General features: G+C 43.0%; 1 protein-coding gene across 6 annotated transcripts in view; it reads left to right on the top strand.

Annotated features, from left to right (window-relative positions):
- The window catches only part of SLC1A6 (solute carrier family 1 member 6), a 140,882-nt gene that overhangs the window by 99,208 nt on the left and 19,290 nt on the right, over positions 1-22,384 (top strand). Inside the window, exon 1 of one of the 6 annotated variants that reach the window (XM_081285760.1) lies at positions 20,475-20,567. The exons of the other annotated variants lie outside the window; for them this stretch is intronic. The gene's annotated coding sequence lies outside the window, so the exon portion shown is untranslated. Of the gene's footprint in view, positions 1-20,474; positions 20,568-22,384 lie in introns of those variants that run through there. 6 annotated transcript variants of the gene reach the window in all.

Here is a 22,384-nt window from a genome sequence, read left to right as displayed (position 1 = left end):
CTTAGAACTTGCTGTTCCTTCTGCAGGGAGAACTCCCTTTCATGTTCTTCCCGTGGCTGGCTCCTTTACAACCTAAGAAGCTTGCTTAAATATCTCCATCTTAAAGTGGCCCTTCCTTACCACAATGACTAAGCCTCATTTTCCCCATCACTCAGGATTTTTAGTGCAAGCTACAGAAACAGAAAATAATGAGAGGGGGGCTGGGGATGTGGCTCAAGCGGTAGCGCGCTCGTCTGGCATGCGTGCGGCCCGGGTTCGATCCTCAGCACCACATACAAACAACGATGTTGTGTCCGCCGATAACTAAAAAATAAAATATTGAGGAATTCTCTCTCTCTCTCTCTCTCCCTTTATCACTCTCTCTTAAAAAAAAAAAAAGAAAATAATGAGAGGGGCAAAGAAGAAGGAATGAACACCCCCGGCTTTGTAAAACCAAAGGGCCATTCAGTAATGGGGAGGAATGAAGTTGGCAACCTCCAGGCTAGAGGTCTGTTACCAGGAAGAGAAGGACGCAGGCAAACTTTGGTGATGGACGCTTATGTGTTTAGCATAGTTATCACTTGCCAGAACCAATGGTTTCTGGCTCAGCTGTCTTCACGAGGGTCAGGAGAGTGTAAGGTCACTATTCTGGAACTAATCAATGTTCAAATTCTAATTCTGATTCTTAATTAAAGTCTCTTAACCACTGCTGCGTTTTCTCATCTGGCAACTAAGATAATGGACATGTGTTAGCACAAGTGGAGCATCTGCTATCAGGGCTGCCATAAGGCAAGCATTGTGCAGGTGCTTAGCTTCCTTTTTATTGGTTGGATGGAGCTATTCCCAAACAAGGTGGTGCAGAGAGGGTTTTCCCAGAGACAGCTCACGTGAGACAGCCATCCTCACTCAGCCATACACCTTTGTTGTTCATTCTGAGGTCCCTCTTTCCTGACTAGAAGATCCTGTTGGCTTGGTTGGCTGCCTGTTGTACGGAGCACCTCTGTCAGGAAGACACTGCATCAGCTTACCCAGAGACATTTAAGTTAGCTTTCTCATGCCAGGCCTATGCAGGAGGACTTTGGCTTCCAGATGACCCTCTGGTGAAATTCATTGGGGCTATAGGTGAGGGTGAGTTCTCTGCCATTTTGACTTTGTATTGCTTCAACACACTCTTAATACATAATGCTGTTATCTGAGCACCGAAGTGGGTACAGACCATTGCTCAATCTTGCCAACTTTTCATTTTCACTTCCCAACCCCGAGTTTGACTCTGTGTCTACTCCCCCAAACTCACCTCTCCTTCCTGGCTTTGACAGCCCATTTTAGACACTTCTCCAGCCTGACTTGTGTTCCTGCGTTTGAGGCACAGGTGAGCTCTCTTCTGCTCATGGGTCAGCAGGTGTCTGGAAGGAACCACTGATCGTGGGGTTGAGATGAGCTTTTAGTTTTCAGGAGATTCAGAGATCAAAAATGGTGACATTTGAAGGCTGGGGTTGTGGCTCAGTGGTAGAGCACTTGCCTAGCATGCGTGAGGCACTGGGTTCCATTCTCAGCACCACATACAAATAAATAAAGGTCTATCAACAACTAAAAAAAAATATTAAAAAAATGGTGACATTTGAAAAATGCTCAGAAACATGATGTGGTCCATCCTCTGAAATCTGTGGATTCCATATCTCTGGACTCAGCTATTGTCCAGGGGAAAATCACATCTGTACTAAACGTGTACAGACTTTTTTCCTTGCTGTTGTTCCCAAATAATACAGTATGTCAACTATTTACAGAGACATCTACATTGTATTTAGTATTTTACATAATCTAGAGATGATTTAAAGTATATAGGAGCATGTGGGTGGGATCTATGCAGATACTATGTTATTTTACATAAGGAACCTGAGCTCCTGATGATTTTGGTACCTGGGCGGGTTCTGGAATCAATCTCTATAGAAATGGAGGGAGACACATAAGCCTGAGGCCTGGGAAAATGTCTCATTATTTTTCAAGTCCCAATTTCTTTCTTAAGCCAACAAAATATTTTTTTGTTATGAAAGTAACATATATATATATATATATATGTATATATGTATATATTATATAAAATGTGTAAAATACAGAAAACCATAATAAAGAGAATAAGAATTATTTTAAGCTATACTATCCAAAGATACCTATTGTAAACATGCTCATGTAATTCTAACCATTTCCTTACGCATGTGTGTGTACACATCTCCCTTCTCTCAACATACTGAAGCCTAAATATATTTAACTCAGGCCAATGGGGAATCATATTAGCGCTCTGATTTTTATAATAAAGGACACTTTTTGGAAATTCTTTCTTGTGGTTGTCTTTGCTGGGGCTGTCTGTTCTACATAATGACTCATGTAAAGTAGGGAACTGAGTTCTATCCTGGGGTGAATTGCAGGATAGATGAGGAAGGAGAACCTTCTAAAACTCCTAGTTGTTCTTTTCTTTCTTTTGGTATTACATGGAGATGCCCTTTGCTCTGAAATCTTGGCAGGTAATTATCAGAGACCCCTTTTTAGGTTCCCCGATGTCTTCCCTTCTGGGGCACGAGGTTCTACTTTTAGTAGGTGCCCCCCTTTCTCTTGGAGATAATCACATCAATTGGTCTCTTGTTCCAGGGGGATATGACCTAGAATCCATTCTGTCTTTGAGAAATGAGGTCGCTTTCCTGGTGGAGGTGTCAGGAGACAGTGGGAAGCCCCAGGCTGTGAAGGGAGGTTCTTCCTAGTCACCTCCTACAAAGGTGGTGACTGTGCTGGTCAGTGAGTGATCAGGACTGGTCCCCCTGTCTGTAACCCGTCAGCCCACTGAAGGGACTCAGGTAAATGTCCTTTTCCAGTTGGCAAATACCATGTTTTTTTTTTTTTTAAGTCCCGTTCCAGTGACCTGTAAGTAGCATTTGAAACTGAGGACCTCCTGAGACTTGAATGCCCTCCCCCCTGCCCTGTCACACCATTTCCCCCACCTCTACGCTATCCTTCCCTAGCTGGCCTTTTGCCATCCACTCCTCAATATAGTGTCCTTTAGGTGAGATGGCCCATCCTGATGACACCCCACATGACCCCCATCTTCTGGTCTTCATATCTCCTGTGCAATCTTCTCTCCTTGAGTTTGGACTTAATGACTTATCTTTTTTAAATCATTGTTTCATTTTAGTTTTTTAAAAATGTAAAATTGATTTATTAAAAAAAAACTGGACACACAGTGATTGTACATATTTGCAGGGTGCAGTGTACTCCACGCGTATATTATGCAGCTTTGGAACTGCAGCGATTAGCATTTCCATTGCCTCACTCACTCACCACCATGTCTTTGTGGTGAGACCATTTGAAACACCTCTTCTAGGGATTTTGAAATATGCATCGCATTGCTGCCAACTCTGGCCATTTGACTGGGTAGTGGAACAGCAGGGCTTATTTTTCCTCTCCAGTTTTGACTTTGTGCCAGTTGGCCCGCCTCTCCTCATCCCTCTCTCCCCACATCTTCCCTGTTTTCTGGTGACCTCTATTCTGTTTCCTGTTTCTATATGAATAGCTCTTCCAGATTCTACATAGGAGTGAGATCGTGTGGTATTGGTCTTTCTGTGCCTGGCTCATTCCCCAGGGACTTTAGACTCATAGAATCTAGCACATGAGATGGGATGCCAGTTCTGAGATTAGCAGAGATCATGGCTTCTCTTGCTCATCTCTTGTTCTTTTTCTTGCTCAATCTGAAGGAAGCCATTCACCTTGTTGTGAGCTGCCCTATGCAGACCCCCATGTGGCCAGGGGTAACAGCCAGTGAGGACCGAGTCCTGCAGCCTAGTATCTCATGAGGATCTAAATCCTCCAACATCCACATGAGCAAGCTTAGAGGCAGATCCTTCCATAGTTTATCCTTGAGATGAAACAGCGACCCCAGCTGATGTGTTATCTGCAGCCTGGAGAGAGACCTCAAACCCAGAGGACCAAGCTAAGATGTGTCCAGATTCCTGACACATGGAACCTATATATCGTAGTCATAAGTTTGGGATCATTTGGGATCATTTGTTACACAGTAATAGCCAATTCATGCAACAGGTTCACACCCTCCATTTACTTCTTATTCTTCACGTTTACCATCAGTGGACTTGGGCATTTCTTTTAGGTTAGGAAGACTGTGGCTTTAAGACCCAGTGGGTGGTTCAGTGAGGTGAGCCTCAGGTATTTTAGAGCATCCAAGTTTCTTACCTTGAGCTACAGAATTCCATTTTCTCACACCTGGTACATGTCCATCTTCCTTCCCAATTCGCCACCCTCTCTGTCCTTGGAACATCCAGTCATGGTGATTCTAGAGATGGTTTGTCTCTGAGGGTTCAAATGTTGGAGGCTTGGTCCTCAGTGCCATGGGTTGAGGTGGTGGGCACTTTAAGAGGCTGAGACCAGTGTGGAGTAATTAGGTCACTGGGGGCACTGCCTTCAGAAAGGATTGATGTAGTTCTGTGGAACCCCAGCTAGTTCCTTTAAGAGAGGGTTGTTTAAAAGAGCAAGACTTCCCCCTCCTCATTTTCTCTCTGTCTTTCTCTCTTGTTATGTCACTTCTCCCTCTTATGTGCCTTGCCATTATGATGGCATCTGCCATGATGTGACACATACAAGGGCCCCTTACCAGAGGCTGAGTCAATGGGGCTGTCTGATCTTGGATTTTCAGCCTCTAAAACTGTGAGCTAGATAAACCTCTTTTTTTAAATGAAGTATCTAGCCTCAGGTATTTCATTATAATAATGGAAAATTGGCTAAAACGCTCACCAAGCTTGTATCTCATAGTATTTGAAGTTTCTCTCCCTGACCAAACCTAAAATGTTCTTCCTTCTCTGGGATGTTCTTACTCTGAATTTCCATTTGGCTTATTCCGTCTGAACTTTAAGGTTTCTTCTCAAATATTATCTCCTAATAGGCCCTTCCTCCACTGACTGGTCTGAAGTCTCACACCACCACCACAATGTGCTACATCCTTAAGGAACCATAGTAATCATAGGTTTGTTACTCTCTTGCTTCTCTCTCTAGAATGTCAGCTTCTTGATGGATATCTTATATGTCTTAGTCATGACTGAATCCACAGCCCAGTTCCTGGCACAAAGGCAGCCCTTAATGCTTATTTGTATAATGACTTAATGATGGGGACCCTCCCATGCTAGGGCATAGTACATGTCTCCACCAACCAAGGACTTTCTACTGCTTCTGCCAATGGATGTTCCCTGCTGTCTGTCCAGTCTCCAAGCATCCTTCTTATTTGGGCAGGAAACCCAAATTAGGTGGGAGGCAGGACAGATAAAGACTTTACCCACTGATGGGTATTGAATGGTTCCTTCTGAGAAGGTATTTTGAAATCCTACCCTCTGGTATCTGTGAAGGTGACCTTATTTGGAAATAAAGTCATTGCAGATATAATTAGTTAAGATGAGATCATGCTGGAGAAGGGTGAGCCCTAATCCAGTAAGACCAGTGTCCTTTTGCCAAGACAGTCATATGTGAGAGAGGACAGAGACAGACAGGCAGAATGCCCTGCAAAGACATGATGCTTGACAGAGGAATCAAATCAGGATGTCAAAGAGATGTCTGCCCTCCCTTGTTCACTGTGGCGTTATCTACAGTAGCCAAGACAGGGAGGCAACCTAAATGTCCATCAGTAGGTGAATGGATAGAGAAAATGTGCTACATATACAAAAGGGATTACTCGAGAAACAAAAAAATCCTGTCGTTCTTGACAACATGGGTAAACCTTGAGAACATTGTGTTGAGTGCCACAAGTCAGGCACAGGAAGATGAGATACCATCTGACCTCATCTGTATGCAGAACCTGAAAGAGTCAGAATCCTAGAGAGTCAAGTGGTGGTTACCAGGACTGGGGCTTGGGAGACTCTGGGACATGTTGGTGAAAGCACTTGAGGAACAAGTTCACAAGATACACCGTCCAACAAACCAGTAGAGTTAATAACAATATATTGCAAACTTGAAAGTGAATAAGAGGATAGATTTTTAAGTATACTCACCACAAAAAATATGAGGTAATGCATATTTTCAATAGCTTGATTTAGCCACAATGTATTATATATATATATATATATATATATATATATATATATATATATATATATATCAAAACACCATATTGTATCTTAAAAGTATATAGCTGTCTCTCTGTATCTGTATAGGAATGGCTTCAAGAATTACTCAGATACCAAAATTTGAGAATGCCCTTATATAAGATGGCATAGATTTGCACATAACCTACACACTTCCTCCCATAGACTTTAAATCATCTCTAGATAACTTATAATTCCTCACACAATATAAGTGCTATATAAATAGTTGTTATACTGTATCCTTTAGGGATACAATAAAGAAAGAAAAGAAAAATAGAAAAGAAAAGACAGGAAAGAAATTCTGTACATGTTCAGAACAGCCAATATAAGTAACAATGTAATATTCTAATATAGTTATGTCTTTACATGGTCATCTTAATTTGTTTTATTTTTATTTTATTACATTGTCTTTATTTTAAATATTTATTTATTTTTGAGATGGCATTTCATTATGTTGCTCAGGCTGGTCTTAGACTCCTGGGCTCAAGTGATCCTCCTGCCTCAGCCTCCTGTGTAGCTCTAGCTTTATGGGCACACACCACCATACCCAGCTTAAGTTTTTTTTTTATTTTAAAAAATACTTTAATTTTATTAGCTACTTAAATTAGTTTGTAAAAAATTGACAGAGCACTGAGCATAGTCACCAACAAAAGAGTGCTTTAAAATGTGGTTGGTTGAATCTGCAGATGCAGAATCTGTGGATATGGAATCCACAGACGTGGAGGAGTGAGTGTATACAATTTTTATTTCTCAATCACAAAAAAATAAGCATAGGATGTGAGGACTGGAGTGAGTGCAGGATGGAGGATCTACAGACGGAGGAATGCCAAGAATTCCTGGGCCACCAGAAGCTGGAAGAGGCGAAGAAGGATCCTCCCCAGGATTCTTTGGAGGTAGCTTGCCAACATCCCCATTTTTCTATTTCCTGCCTCCAGAACTGTGTGAGAGTAAATTCCTGTTGCTGTCGGCCAGCCAGATTGCAGTCATTTGTTACGGTGGTCCTACGAGGTGCTTATATTAATAATGGCATCTGCCCCTTTAGTCTGGGGTCCACTACCTACACCTGCTCCCTCTCTGCATGAGGTCCCTCTTCTCTATGCTCAGCCATTTTCTCTCCTGATTGTCTGAAGCTCATCTTCAAATTTCCTAATTTCCCACCTCATGCTAAGCTTACCAGGTCTCCTGAGGCAGGGAACCCATTGATATGGTCCACAAAGATCTGTCTCCTGGGATGCAGAGCAGGTGTGAGAAAAAATGGAGGGTGAACTTGAGGGCCAAACCAGAGAACAAAGAATCTCAATCTGTTGGTCTGTCTGTCTCTCTTTTCTGTCTCTTTCTGTCTGCTGAGACTCAAACCCAGGGTCTTGCACCTGCTACACAAGTGCTCAACCACTGAGGCACATTCTCAGTCCTCTCTTTCTTAATGGATTGAGTGAATGTTTTGAAAAATACAATGTCCTCTCCATATCCTTGGGTTCTGCATCTGCAGATTCAATCAACTTGAGGTGGGGGAAAAATACAAAGCCAAACAAACAAACAAAAAACCCTCTGAGGTGTGTCTGCATAGTTAAAAACGGAATATTATGCAGCCACCAAAGAATGAAATCCTGAGGTTTGCAACAACCTGGATGAGCCTGTAGGATTTTAAGTGAAATTTTAAGTGAAATAAACCAGGCACAGAAAGGTAAATACTGCATGATCTTTATCATGTGCACAATCTAAAACAGTTGAGTTTGAAAAGGTGGAGAATAGAATGAGGGCTACCAAGGTCAGGGTGGTTAGTGAGAAGGGAGATGTTGGGGGCTGGGGATGTAGCTCAGTTGGTAGAGTGTTTGCCTTGCATGCACAAGGCCCTGGATTCAATCCCCAGCACCACACGCACGCACACACACACACACACACACACACACACACACACGCACACGCACACACACACACACACACACACAATTTAGGAAGGGAGATGTTGGCTGAAGTCTACATGATTATGTCAGATAAGAGATCTGCATTTCAAGAGATCTATCACACAGCAAGATAACTATAGTTAATGGTGATTGAAGAGAGTGAATGTTAAGTGCTTTTGCATGCACAGAGGATAACTGTGTGAGATGATAAATTTGTTACTTAGTTAACTTTTTTAGTCATTCCACAATGTTAAAACAGTCATCCTTCCATATCAGCAGGCTAAACCAATCTTGAATAGAAAATATTTTTAAAAAATTGCATCTGAACATGTACAGAGCTATTCCTTGCCATTAGTCCCTAAATAATTCAACATAACTGTTTTCACATCATTTGTATTCTACTAGGCATTCCAAGCCATCTGGAGATGGTTCCAAGTCTATGGCAGGATGCACAGAGTTCCATGCACATCTTTTGCCATTTTATATAAGGGAACCTAGAGATCTGTGGGTTTTGGTGTCCTCAGGGCCCTGGAGTCAGTCCCCTTCAAATGCTGAGAGATGACTATATTTATTGAACACCTGCTCTGTGTCAGGCACGGAGCTAAGAATGTGAAGAGGAGGGTGATGAGACAAAGTCCCTGGCCTCTTGGGGCTTCTCACTGGGGAGGCAGGGGATGGAAAACCAAAGAACTCTTCAGGATCTTGTCGGGTAGAGTCAACTGCTTACCGTGCATGGAGTCACCATCATTGTCAGGATAATACACTGGCCAAATGGGATAATTCTAATGTTTTTATTTTGGTAAAACAGGCATAGCATGAAATTTATAATTTCATCCATTTTGAAGGCTATGGTTCAATGCATTAATCACAGTCACACTGTTGTACAGACATCACCACTGTCCATCTTCCCCAACGAACCTCTACCCATCAGTCAACAACTCCCTGTTCTCCCCCCACTCCCCAGTCTCTGGGAACTCCTGTTCTTTCATATCTGGATTCTTTTACTTGACATACGTCCTCCAGGGTGACTTCCTCCTCTTCTTCCCCACCCCCCTTCCATCCTGCTCCTCCTCTTCTCATTTCTCTTCCTCCTCTCCTTCCTTCTTAGGGTCAGATGCATGGAGAGGGTCTGGGGCTAGGGTTGGGCTGGGGTGCAGAGGGAGGGGGGCCCAGTTCTCAGCTGGAGTTCAGAGTTCAGAGTGAGGGGAAGTGAACACTCCATAAGGGGTCCTTTGCAGGGGTCCATGAAGACCACCAACATGCAGGTGGATGAACAGACGCCTTCTCTGGGATGGTTGAGAGTCCCAGTATCACCTCAAACTTCTTCCATGTTGTAGCATGTAGGCATGATTCTAATTTTGACCTAGGAAACACATTCTCCCCCAGCAAAACAATCCATCAACATGTTAATGATGATTATGAATCAAAGATTTGGATAATATTTTTGGTTTCCTTTTATACTTTATGCATTTAATTTTTTTCTGTATAAACACAAATGATCTTAATAATGAAGAAAAGTTTTAAAAACCTGTACCTCTGCTGAGCGCTAAGGCACACGCCTGTAATCCCAGTGGCTTGGGAGGCTGAGGCTGGAGGATTGCAAGTTCAAAGCCAACCTCAGCACAAGTGATATGCTAAGCAACTCAGTGAGACCCTGTCTCTAAATAAAATACAAAAATAGGGCTGGGGATGTGACTCAGTGGTCAAGTGTCTCTGAGTTCCCCATAATGCCACCCCTCCCCCAAAAAACCTCTCTACCTCTCATCCCCTCTGTATTCTCTGTCAATCATGTGTCTTTTCAGTGTCTTCAACTCCTGGGTCTACCATCGAGGACACTTCTATTACTATAGTATGATGTCTTTCGTTTTTAATGCAAAGTTTTATCTTTGTTCACATTTAAGTAATGTGACACAATTATTTACATCAATGCTGGGTGTTTGCCATTTAAAACTTGCAATTTGTTTTTAAATTGAAAGACAAAATTAATTATGCTTATCATATACAACAAAATATTTTGAAGTGTATGTACATTGTGGAATGACCAAACCTAGCTAAGTAACATGCATTTCCTCACATAGTTATTATTTCAGTGGCAAGATGCTGTTTTGTCCATTATCTTAGCATTTTTCAAGAAAACAACATATTATACAACATCTGTAGTTGACATTTGGTACAATAGGTCTCTTGAACCTATTCTTGTCTAACTGAAAATTCACATCCTTTGTCCAATCTCTCCCTGCCCTTGACCACCACAGTCATACACAGTTTCTACTCTCAATTCCTATGAGATCAACTTTTTTGGCTTCCATATATGAGTGAGGTCATGTGGTATTTGTCTTTTTTGGTCTAGCTTATTGAATTTAGCAAAAAATTCACCCACATTGTTGCAAATGACAGAATTTTCTTCTTTTCAGAGGCTGAGTAGTGTCCTCTTGTGACTGTGCAGGTGTGCCTCAGAGAACTTGGGAGTTTGGTGCCAGGCCCTTGTAATAAAGCAGATGTCACAATAAAGTGACTCATATGAATTTTTTGGTTTCCCAGTACATATAAAAGTTAGGTTTACAAAAAAAAAGTTAGGTTTACATTGTACTGTGGTCCTTTAAGTGTGTATCGTGTCTAAAGAAAGCAAGGAGCCTAATTTAATTAAAGGATACTTTATGATAACAGTGCTAATGATCACCTGAGTGCTGGAAAAATGGTGCTGATGGGTTTGCAGGACCCAGGTGACCATAAACCTTCAATTCATAAGAAATGTAATATCTATGAAATTCAGTAAAGTGACACTCAATAAGACAAGGGATGCTTGTACCTTACTTCTGATTGCCCGTCACTCTCTCTGCTTCCTCTTGTGAATACTGGTCTAGAGGGATTCTCAGCTGCAGATGGCACAAAATGGGTAATTTGAGGGGAATTTGACAAAGCTGTGGTAGGGACTTTGGAAATGATGCAGGATGGGAGATCAGTGCAGTCATCTGGAGCTGGCAGCGCCTGGGAGTTGTCACCCCCTCTTCGTCTGAAGCAGAGGCGAGGTCATCCGTATGGACCCATAGACCCGGAGAATGCAGTCTGCCAGGGCACAAGCTCCTGGAGCATGTGGGAAAGAGACCCGAGGAATAAACACTGCAGCTCCACTTTCCTCCATCCCTCTGACCTCCTGCAGGGCCTTCCCATGGTTGAACCCAGCCAGAAGCCGGAGGACAAGGGAGAAGGTGGGTGTGGTCCCTGAGGGCCAATGCACTGGACATTGACCGAGGGGAGGATGGCTGGCATGTCCCTGGAGGTCATGTGGCAGTCCCTAGCACCATGTGAAGACCTAACTCTGAGTGGGGGGGCCAGGCTTCCTACCTGACTCAGTACAATGCTGGGCACAAAGTAAGTGTTAATATATTTTGAATAATCTCGAAAGAGACACTTTAAGATGATTTTGTGTGTTTTCCTCATATATAACATGAGGTTTTGGAGTACACATTGTTTCCTTGATATTCAAAGGGGATTGGTTCCTGAAACCCCCAGTGAACACCAACATGCAAGGAGGCTCAGGTCCTGTGTGTAAAATGGCATACTATTTCCAAACCTACACACATCCTCCCTGTGTGCTTTAAATCATCTCTAGATGGCTTAGAATCCCTGTTATAACGCAAATGCTGCATACATAGCTGTTACCCTGTGTTGTTTAGAGAATAACGACAAGGAAAGATGTCTGTACCTGTTCAGCACAGATGCAGGTGTTTTTCAAATATTTTCTCTCTGAGATTGGTTGAACCCTCAGATGTGGAGGCTGACTGTATAAACTTTGTACAATGTTTAAATCTACCTGAGCAAGCTGGGCATGGTGGTACACACCTATAATCCCAGTGGCTCAGGAGGCCGAGGCAGGAGGATCATGAGTTCAAAGCCAGCCTCAGCAACTTAGTGAGGCCCTGAACAACCTAGTGAGACCCTGTTTCAAAACAAAAACATAAAAAATGGCTGGGGATGTGGCTCAGTGGTTAAGCATCTGGGTTCAATCCCCATTACCAAAAAAAAAAAAAAAAATCTAGCTGAGTAATAAATGTATTACTCACATAATTATCATTTTTGTTGTGCAAGCACTTTATACTCATTCTCTTTACATTTTTCAAAAATATAATACACCATTGTTAGCAACGGTCACCTGACTGTCCAACCAGAACTCCTGTGGTGTCTCCCTGTCTCCCTGAGTCATGGATGCTTTGGCCAGAATCCCTCCAATTCCCTGCCCCAGCCCTGGGGCACACCACTTCCTGTTCTCCTCTTCTGTGAGATCAACTCTTTAGATTCCATATATGGGTGAGATCATGTGGTATTTGTCCTTCTGCATTCTGGTTTCTTGCTCTCCACGACATGTCTTCCAAGCTCAGCCATGTTGGCATTAATGGCTAATTTCATTATTTATAGCTGATAGACTGATTTTTAAAAATATGTCAAATATATGTATATTTGACATATTTTTTTGACATAAGTTGTTCAAAAGTAAACAATTCAGTGACAGTACATTCATGATGCCATGCAGCCACCACCTCTATCTAGTTCTAGAATATTCCATTACCCCAAAAGGAAACCCTGCCACTCCCCTTCCCTCCCAACTCCATTCCCTGGCAAACACTAATTTGCTTTCAGTGTTTATAAATTGACCTGTTCTGAATATTTCATATAAATATAAATGGAGACAGAACTTAGAGGGATACTTTGCCTTTTATCTCTGACATACCCCTTTTATTCTTCCCTGAAATTCTGCTTCTGTTTTCAGACACTTGGGTCATGGCAGGGTGGGTGGAAATCAGGGGAGGGAGGCCTGGCCCTCCTCCCCTCTCCTCTGCTCCCTCTGGGGCCCTGGGAATGGTGGGGAAGCTGCAAGCCTGTAATGAGACCCCCTTCTCCCTTAATGACTCTGGGGGCTTCGGGGATGCCGCAGGCCAGCTCTGTCCTAATTAATTGATAGAGAGTGTTTCCCACAGAGGAATTAGCCTCGATTCTTCTGTCTCAACCTTCTCTTGGCTGAGCCCGTGTTCAGGCTCCACCTTGCAGCCAAGGAAGTCATCTGGGACAGCCAGGGATGTTCCATCGGAGCTGGGCCAAAGCTGGAGCAGCTGGTTAGAGTTGACCTGGGGTGGTCGAAGCTTTGAGGCACGCAGACTTGGACTCAAATCCTGGCCCCACCATGTATTAACCCGTGACCTGCCATTTAACATCTTTGAGCCTCTTCTGTATCTGTAAAAGGAAGACAGTATCTTTAACCTGAACAAGAGATTCACAGGGCCCAGGTGAGAGTGAGATACTTGCTTGTTGTGCGATATATCAGGGAGCATTCCTGCACTGAGCATTTAGCTAAATAATAATCCAATGTTAGTAATTGTAAAAAAACCCTACAAATTAATGTAAAAAACCCCACGATGAACAGGATATCAGAAAGTTAAAGGCAGAATCAGTAACAGTGTCCAGCCAAGTCATAAGGGCAGAAGGAAAAATCAGGAACTCCAAGTTTTCCTTTATTTAATATGTCAAAATTTTGTTCATTGTGACTTTTTTCTATACTCATTTTGATGCATTGACTCTAATATTGAATATGATGGAGGTGATATTTTTGGTAAACACAGGGGGTCTATCTTTACCAAATCTGCAATATTTAAAAATATGGCATTGAAATATAATTTATTTTAAATGTTGAATTTTAGGGCACTTCCTGACTTTGGTTTTATTGAGGTGAGATTCACATCACATAAAACGCATCATTTCAAAGAGTGTGACTCCTTGGCATTTAGTACAATTCACAATGTTGGCCGGGTGTAGAGGTGCACACCTGTAATCCCTGCAGCTCTGGGAGGCTGAGGCAGGAGGATCACAAGTTCAAGGCTAGCCTGGGTGACTTAGTGAGACCCTGTTTCAAAATAAAAAATAAAAAGGGCTGGGGATGTGGCTCAGTGGTAAAGTGCCCCTGGGTTCAATCCCCAGTACTGGAAAAAATCACAATGTTGTTGAATTGTCACCCCTAATTCATCACCTGGAAGGCACCTGTCCCTTTTTTTCTCCACCTTTCCTGAACATTTCAGACAAATAGAATCATGTACTAAGTGGCTGTCTTGTGTCTGTCTTTTTTCACTGAGTGTACTTTGTTGTAAAGTATGTATTTTTTTATTATTTTAATTTAATTTTATTTCAAATGACAGATAGTGTGCTTTTATTATGCATAACATCGTGTTTTAAATTTATATATGCATTGTGAAATGGCTAAATATATAATCAACATATGCATTACCTCACAAAGTTATCATTTTTGTAGTGCAAACTCTGAAGGTGTCTACTCTTTCAGCATTTTTCGAGAATGCAATATATTGTTATTTACTATAGTCACCATGTTGTATACTGGATGTCTTGAACTCACACCTTTGGCCTAAGTGAAATCTTTTGGTGCCTTTTAACCAACATCCCAATTTCCCTCTCCTCCAGCCCCTGGCAACCCCTATTCTATTCTCCGCTTCAATGTGTTGGACTTTTTCAGATTCCACAGAGGAGTGGAATATGTGGTTCTTAAATATTTCTGTGTCTGGCCCCACCATGTATTAACCTGTGACCAGAAGGAAAAACCAGGAATTCCAATTGGGTTTGTTTTCTGAGCACAATGTGGAGGTTTATCTGTTGTGACCTGAGATCAGTGCTGTCCCCATACATTTTCCACCAGGACCTGGCACCTTGCTTGTCTCACACTTCCCAGAGTCCCGAGAATCGCAGCAAATAATTTATGGATCCCTTCTGATGTGCCTGCTTTAACCCTCTCTACAGCTGGGTGGGGTAATTCCTACCACTGTCATTGGATAGGTGAGGAAACTGCGGCTTAGAGGAGTTAAACAACCCGCCAGAAGCTTACAAAGCTTAAAGATCAGGAGAACTGCAAGGTGAAAACAACGTTAACAGTAATCAATATATGCACAGGTGCAAATGCAAGGGCGAATGACAATTTCTAGCATCTAAGCATGAATTGAGGATGTGGCACCATGCTTTATTAGGAGTCATTGTGATCTTTATTGTCACATGCTCACAGTTTTAAAAAAATCTAGCTTCTTTTGGGGGTACTAAGGATTTAATCCAGGGGTCTTACCACTAAGCCACATCCCAAGCACTTTTTATATCTTATTTAGAGACAGGGTCTCACTGAGTTGCTTAGGGCCTCATTGTTGAGGTGGGCTTTGAACTCATGATCCTCCTGCCTCAGCCTCCGGAGCTGCTAGGATTACAGGTGTGAGCCACTGCGTCCAGCTTGCCTGCTTTCAATTTTTATGGTTATATGACCAGAAGTGGAATTTGGATCATATGGTAGTTTTAAGATAAATATTTATTTTTATGGTACTGGGGATGGAACCCAGGGCCTTGCACATGTGAGGATATGGATTTCCCTGATGGCTAAATGATACAGAACATTATTTGTGTATTTGTTGGCTATTTGTATTCTTTTAAGAACTGTCTTTTCAGATGACTTGGGCTCACTTGTATTTGTTGTTGTTTTTATTTATTTTTTTGTGGTGCTGGGATGGAACCTAGAGCCCAGAGACTAAGTGCTGTACTTTAGGGTGTTTGGGATTTAATCCAGGGGTGCTCTACCACTGAGCTACATTCCCAGCTCTGTGGTTAATTTTTTGAGTTTCTTATGTATTCTGGTTTTTGAGTTTCTTATGTATTCTGGTGTCAGATGACTAGCTGGCCAAGATTTCCCCCTATTCTGTAGATGGTCTCTTTACTCTGTTGATTGTTTCCTTTGCTGTGCTAAAGTTTTTTGGTTTGATGTCATCCCATTCGTCAATTTTGTTCTTTGTCTCCTGTGAGGAAATACCACGCTTCATGAACCCTGTTAATGCATACAATTAACACAGGTTAACAAACATTTTTAAAAAGACAGCTTTGCTTTGGCATGTATTTGATGAAGCAATAGAGTTATTCATTTTATTAAGTCTCAACTCTGAGTGTGTGTCTTTTTAATATCCCGGTGGTGAAATATGAAGCATTTTTCCCCACTCTGCGGCACTGCAGCAGTGGTATTCAAAAGAACCTCATGTGACTGTCCAAACTACAAGCCGAAGGGGTGTGGGTCAGTGGCAGGGCACTTGCCTAGCAAGTGCTAGGCCCTAGATTTGAGCCCCAGCACCGGGTATGATAAAAATAAAAACAAGGGTTGGGGTTGTGGCTCAGTGGTAGAGCACTTGCCTAGCACATGTGAGGCATTGGGTTTGAGTCCCAGCACAACATAAAAAAAAGGAAGAAACAAACAAAAAACCCTAATCAAAATAAAGGTATTGTGTCCATCTACAACTAACAATGTTTAAAATAAATAAATAAAAACAACAGAAAAAAACTGCAAGCTGAACTAACCATGTTGTCATGGGATACAATTTTTAGATAGACAAACCTCAGTTTTTCTGACATAGATATTTGGTAGACATTTTTACAAAACTGAAAAGCATATATCTATCCCTTCAAGAAAAACAACTGACAATTTTTGTTGTCAATGATAAAATATGAGCCTCTAAGTGATTGATATTGAATAATGACATGTGTCAATATTTGGAAGATCTAAATAATTTAGTGATGCTCTTTTTTAAAAAAATGATGTTTCAAAGTTGTGCATGGGTAAGGCTGTGTTTAGTAGATTTTAATGTTAATATAGCACAAAAAGGTTAGATTCTGCATTGTAACTGTCCTTTAAGAAGCTAAAATGTGAAGGGTTTTAGAGTAGTCTTGAATAATAGCCACAATCACCTGAAAAGCTGATTAAAATACTCTGCCTGGGCTTGGGGGTGTAGCTCAGTGGTAAGATGCTTGTCTAGCATGTGCGAGGCACTGGGTTCCATCCCTAGTAAAGAAAAAGCAACAAAATACATTCTTCCCTTTCTCAACTACCTATCTGTGTGAGGCTGAACTTTCTCCTTGAAATTCAAACAACATAACATGCCACCACAGATTCAGTGCAGAAGTAGATTCAGTAAGTTCTCATTATTCACAGTGGTTATGTTTTATAAAGTTGCTGTGAATACTGAATTAGCAAACCCTGAGTTAGCAAACACTAGTTAGCGAATACTCCTAGGGGGAATCTCAGGGTTAGATTTCTGTGAGCCCCAGGTCACAACATTTTTGTAAACTGATGAATTAAACTTATTTTATGTGTGTTTCTACTTAAAGACAGTTTATTGAACATATATTATTCATTCTTTAAAACTGGCTGGTGGCCAAGAACACTACAATTAATATCTAAGTGAAGCTCATCAAGCACATGTATTTTCTCCGAAAGGTATATCATAGCTGCCTAATGCTGAGAAATATTAGCCAGCACTTCAATACTATGCTTGGGGCCATTATAGTTTATTTTTTTTTTTTGGGGTACTGGGGATCGAACTCAGGGGCACTCAACCACTGAGCCAAATCCCTAACCCTATTTTGTATTTTATTTAGAGACAGGATCTTGTTGAGTTGCTGAGCACCTTGCTGTCGCTGAGGCTGGCTTGAACTCTCCATTCTCCTGCCTCAGCCTCCAGAGCAGCTGGGATTACAGGCCTGTGCCACTGTGCTTGCTTGGGGCCATTTTAAACAGCAAAGTCAACGAAAAGCACAAAAACTTGAAAGAATGTGGTGCTCAGTGGACCACAAGACACTTGTTCAAAGCATGAGGTTAAGCAAAACAATAGTACTGCCCTGTTCAACCTTAGCTAGAAACATTTGCATGGAGCAGCTCAAATAGCTCATTATCCATATCATCATATCTACCCCCCCCCCACTCTGTACATGTTTCAGAATAACAGTGAAAGCTTCACGGGTATTGATCTTGGGGTTACAAATAATTTTTAGCAAGTAGGTGAATTTGCACATTCACAATCTCTGAATAATCAAGATCAACTGTATGGCAATTTCTCTTTCTATAGAGCTAGACATTAAAGCACTTTGAAAAAGTGCTTTAATGTCTTATTATTAATATTTTAGTTTTGGAATTTTTTTTCACAAAAATGTGCTGCTTAACATTAAAGCATAGTGGACCTTTTCTTGTTACATTAAAATGAATACATAAAGATTTGCAACTGTTTTCAGGTTTAATTTCAAATACAGTTAGGATCAGTAGAGATATCCTATACAAACAAAAGGTCCTTGGGGCTCTCCATGATCTTTTATCTTAAGGCACAGTTTCTTAGAACAGTTTTGGATTAACAGACAAACTGAACAAACAGTACAGAAACCTCCCATATACCCCCTGGACCTAGTTTCACCTATAACTAATATTTTACATTTGTATGGTATATGTGTACAATATTATATTACATTATTATATTGATATATGATACATTACACATTGTGAATGTTGATACGTTTTGAACTATTATTACATAGATATGTTACTTTTAACTGTAGCTCATACTGTATTCAGACTTCCTCATTTCCTTCCTTACATAGGTTGAAAGAAGCACTTGGGAGTAGAAGTGATTCAGATTCCATTTTTGTTTCTCATAGATTATAGAATATTTGCATACATGTAACATTTTGGGGATGGGATCCAGATTAAATGTGAAATTCAATGATGTTTCCTATATATTTTATACATATAGCCTGAGTGTAATTTTATGTACCATTTTATGGTATCTGCATTTTGACTGTGACCTATTCCCTGAGATCAGGTGTGGAATTTTCCAACTGTGATGTCGTGTCTCAGAAAGCTTTGGATTCTGAACATTTTGGATTAGGAAAGATCAACCTGCAGCCTTTTTCTATCCCAGGACACCAGTGACATTGAGCTATCACTTGGCCATGGCTCCCCTTGGCTGTGACAGTTTCAGAGACTTTCCTTGACAGTTATGAGAGAGACTCATCAGGGAGATTGTAGGATGCCCCTCTGTTGGAATTTGTCTGATGTTTTCCCCATAATTAGACCTCAGTGATGGTGTTTTTGGATCCTCTATGGTTTTTAAGAAGAATGTAAAGGGGTTCCAAGTCCCAATAGTTAGAGAACCATTGCTATTCTATTTAATTTTTATTTCATGTAACAGAACAAGTGTTTGGTCATCTTTCTTGCTGTATCTCCAGTCTTTAGCACACCCAGGCGCACTGTGGGTGTAAAATAAATATTTGTGGAGTAAATGACTGTGAGAACCAGGCTCTCAGAGACAGCCCCAGGCTCAGAGAGGTGAAGTGAACTAGCCAAGCACAGCCAGTGACTGAAAGAGGGAGTGGGGAGGTGGCAGAGGTGGGTGGCAGATGTGGCCCAGGGGATCCTTAGTTACACTTTGGAATCACTTGGGGAGTATTGAAATTTATCAGCACCCAGGCCTTACTCCTAGGGACACTGACTTGATTGGTCTGGAGATCAGGATTTTGAAAAGCTCTCCTGGTGCTTGTCAGATACACCTGTTTGAGAAAACCACCTACTTAGAAAGTGTTCAAGCATCAGAGCCAGGGTTGTGTGGATAGAGTTAGAATTGGGACAGCTGCTCTTTGGCTGTGTGACCTTGGGCAAATTATAAAACTTCTCTGAGTGCCTGTCCCTTGTCTACTTCATAGGGGTGTGTAGATAAAATATAACCAAAACCAAACCAAACCAAACAAACAAACAACACCCTGTCCACAATGGCTCAATAATAACCACTACCACCACGGCAACTGCAAAGATGTATGGAGTTCCTGTTCTGGGCTCTGTGCTGGGCTCTTTAAATGGCATTAGTTCTCAGGAGAGATTGAAGATGTTGGAAACAACCAAATCAGCGCCATTTGAGAGGAAAAGCAGATGCACATTACCCTGTGCACCATGCAGATAGCGAAGAAATATACTAACTGCAGTCTTAATAGCAATGATTACATTTCATAACAGCATTTCCACCCTAGCGCGCTTTAATTTTCTCCCTTGTTTAGAAGAAGAGGCCAGTCTCTAGGAGACCCAAGGGAACTGGCCCAAAGGCACACAGCGGCCAAGCGGCCAAGGCCAGAAGGAGCACCAGAAGGGAGAAGAGGGACCTCTGAGCCCCCATGGTGGCTGTTATCACGAGACGCTCGCGCCCTGGCCTTCTCAAGACCTCCGCAGAGGATGTGGGCGCGGCCCAGCGGTGCCAGGGCCTGGTCCCCTGGCTCCCGCGGGGATGCTCGGCCTCGGAGTGCTCTGGAGGCGCGGCTCCGAGCAGGGGGCGGAGGCTGAGTGCCGGAGAGGCCACTCACCCCCGCCCACCCTCCGTCCCCCTCCCTCTCAAACACGCGGTTCCCCTTCTCCCGCGCGGCAGCAGAGCCGGAGCTGGGCGCGGGGGAGGCGGGGGGCGTCCCACAGGGGATCCCGCCCCCTCCCCCGGCCACCCGGAGCCCCCGCACCCACGTGAGCGCAGGGCCAGCTTGGATCCCGCCAGCTGCACAGCGCTTCCCGGCTCCGCGCCGGTGCCTCCGCGGTTGGTCCCTGAGCCAGGGCTTCACGGTTCCTGGAGGGTCCCCGCGGCCCGGCCGGGCGCTTCGCCGGGCTCCGGCTCCTGATCTGGGCGCAGCGCGCAGGCCGAGGCGCGGGCGGGCCGTCCAGCGGCTCCGGACGCCGGTGAGTGGGGAGACCCAGGTGGGCGCGGGGACTCGGCGCGCGCTGGGCCCCTGAGGTTCCTGGCAGGCGGCGATCGGAGACGGAGGGCTGTCCTTGGCGCCCCCAGTCTCCACCTCTCGGCTGCCCTTTGTCTCAGGTCCTCACTGCCCCTTAGGATCGTCGCTGCGTTCCACCCTGGTCACCCTGATGATCCATCGCTTTAATTCTCCCCAGGTCTCGCTGCTGCCCATCTGCCACCTTCCCATCAGGTGGCCTCAACTGGTGGGCATGTTTTTCCATTGAACCTGGTGCCTTATCCATTTGCACGGCTGGGTCCCTCTCCTATCCGGGTTAATGGCTACAATTCTAGACGCACCAGGTGTGGCTAAGACTGGCCACCGCTGCAGGGGATCCAGGTGTGTGTGTGTGTGTGTGTGTGTGTGTGTGTGTGTGAGAGAGAGAGAGAGAGAGAGAGAGAGAGAAAGAGAGAGAGAGAGAATGAGAGAATGAGAATTGTGTTAATATCATTGCCTGCGTGCAATTTGATTTATGAAGGTTGGTTGTGCAGGGCAGTGAAAATGTGTCTGATGATGTACATGGATGTGGAGCGCGCGGGTGTGAGAATTGTATGACTGGTGCTGCATGCATAGAGTTGCATGTGTGTGGGATGTGTGTGGTTGTATGTTTGAAGAGTTTGTGTATGATGGTGTGTCTGCAAGGGGTTGTGTATATGTAGTTGCACATTAGAGGCATGTGAGGTTGTGTGTTCAGGTTGTGTGTGTGTGTGTGTGTGTGTGTGTGTGTGTGTGAGAGAGAGAGAGAGAGAGAGAGAGAGAGATGGCTGTGATTTTTCTCCTCATCTTTCCCTCCCCTTTCACTCCTCTGGCTAGCACAGTGTTGAGATAAAATGTATAGCAAACCTCTTTGCTTTGCCCATGGTGCTTTGTGATAAGAACTCCGAGATGTCCTAAAATAAGTTATAGGCCAGAGAATGGAGGGGGGAAAGAGAGGTCATTTTAAGTCAAGGCTTTAAACTAAATCAACAAAGAAAAAGAGGAAGGAAAATCCAAAACAACCCAACAACAAAAAACCTGCTTTACATTGCTTTCCTGTTTCTGACCATCACTCTCCAAGGCCACATTAGATTCTGCTCTTGGAACTAACCAAGAAATAGCAAGAACTCTTCATAGACTAACCTTCTGTCCCAGGGCTCTGCCTGCGTCCAATGCCCTGCCCTCTTATTTCAGCCAACATAAGGTCAATGTAAGTAACTTGTTTCTTATCTCCAAATTTTTTTTTTTTTTTTTTTTTTATAAAACACCCTGGCCCCTTGTTTCAACTGCCATCTGGCCATGTGGCTGGTCACTTTGGGAGTTTGTCCTAAGACTGGTCCTGTCACCTTTTGGCTAGCATCTGTACAGCTCAATCAACCCTTTATTTTCAGGGATCTCAGTCTTGAAGGTTTAATTTAGTTCTTGCTTTGGCCTTAGGGGTTAGGAGGTTCTTTCTTTCTCCCCTTTGTGTATAGGGACAGCCCCTCATCTCATCTCATTAGAGTCCTGAGGCTGGGGGATAAGGAAGGAGACCCAGCCTCAAGGCCCTCACCCTGAAGGGACTTGGGACTCTATAAGGACCATTTCTGGGAAGCTTAAGCGACAGGGCTAAGTGAGGGTTTAGAATCAGGACAGACCAGAAAAGAGAGCCCAGGGTGAGGGGAGAATAATCCTCCAGCGGTCTCAGAGAGATCCAGAGAGGCCCAAGTTGAGGTCAAGATCTTGGGAGAACCAGTTTGAATCAAGCATTTTAAAATCAATTTTATTTTTTTTTTTAAAGTCAGG

Source organism: Spermophilus citellus (assembly GCF_964194105.1).
Source record: "Spermophilus citellus genome assembly, chromosome: 3".
Classification (NCBI taxonomy): Eukaryota; Metazoa; Chordata; class Mammalia; order Rodentia; family Sciuridae; genus Spermophilus; species Spermophilus citellus.
Note: the sequence above shows the minus strand (reverse complement) of the source record. Positions and strands in the feature narration are given on the sequence as shown.